Raw genomic sequence first — 1504 nt, 5'->3', positions numbered from 1 at the left:
TTCCTTTCTTTGAGACAGCCACTTTTGGGGATTCCTCCCAGCATTAAGAGCAACTGTCCTTGACTTTCTCCCATGTCTCTTGCTTCTTTGATCCATCTCAAGTTCATAAGTCTTAAGCATTCCATAAATTTCATAAAGAGTAGTTTCATCAAGAGCATAGTTGTCTCTTATAATAGTAGCTTTCAAATCCCAACTTTCAGGAAGAGCTAAAAGGAATTTTAGATTTGAATCTTCAATGTCATATTCCTTGTCCACCAGTGACAGATCATTCAAGAGTTTGACAAACCTGTCATATAAATCAGTTAATGACTCATCACTTTTTGAGTCAAAGTGCTCATACTCTTGAGTGAGTATAGTCCTCCTGTTTTTCTTGATTGCATCAGTTCCCTAACACCTTATCTCCAAAGCATCCCATATCTCCTTTGCAGTCTTGCATTGAATTACCCTATTTGACATGACATTATCAATGGCACTATGAAGCAAATGCCTTACCTTTGCATCCTTGGCAATAAATGAGATATCTTCAGCTATGTATTCACTTTTCTCCTTTGGTATGGTCTTTGCTGGTTGATCTGCAACTACAACAGAGAGCTTGGTTGGCTTATGCGGTCCTTCATAAATTCTGTCAAGGTATTCTGGATCTGTAGCTTCCAGAAACATAGTCATCTTCACTTTTCATATGGGATACTCACAAGGTCTCAGCATGGGAACCCTGATAGTCTCATATCGACTATGGGTTTGAGTCTTTGGAGTTTCTTCAGTTTTGGCGGGCTTGGTTGGATTTTCTGCTTCTTCATACATGACTGTTTTGGATCTTTACTATATGTGTGTTTACAGATAAGCTCTGGTACCACTTGTTAGGTCACACAACACTGTAGAAGGGGGTTGAATACAGTGTAGAATACAATCAAATCGATTTAAAGCACAAGTAACAGAAAACAGATGTATTCGATATAATAAACTCTGTTACAATGGAACTGTTCTCTCTCAGTGATGAACAAATATCACGAGAGCTGCTAGGTTACAATATATGATCTTCTCGATGATCGTTTATAGAGTAAATCTATGTCTCTGTTTATATAGACACACAGTTACAAGATAACTTCTAATTGATATGAAATATAATTACGTCTCTTAAAATATATCAATCAGATATCTTATATAATTCTTCTAGTCCTCTAACTCTTTCCATGCATATCTTCTTTTTGTATTAGTCTCGATCTTCTTTCCTGTAAATCAGCTTCCTTCCTTAATTGTTAGTCCTCCAGTACTTTAGTTCTGATATCCATCTTCTGATATTATCTTCTGATAATCTAACTCCTGATATCCTTAAGTCCTGACTTCCAGTAAGTCCTGATTCCAGTAAGAACTGATATTTCCTATTAGTTAATGTTAGGTCACACACACACACTGTAGAGGGGGTGAATACAGTGTATAGTATACTCAAATCGAACTTAAAGAACTTAAGTAACAGAAAACAAACTTTATTGAAACAATAAACTCT

Source organism: Apium graveolens, chromosome 3 (assembly GCF_009905375.1).
Source record: "Apium graveolens cultivar Ventura chromosome 3, ASM990537v1, whole genome shotgun sequence".
NCBI classification, from domain to species: Eukaryota; Viridiplantae; Streptophyta; class Magnoliopsida; order Apiales; family Apiaceae; genus Apium; species Apium graveolens.
This window is presented reverse-complemented; position numbering follows the sequence as displayed.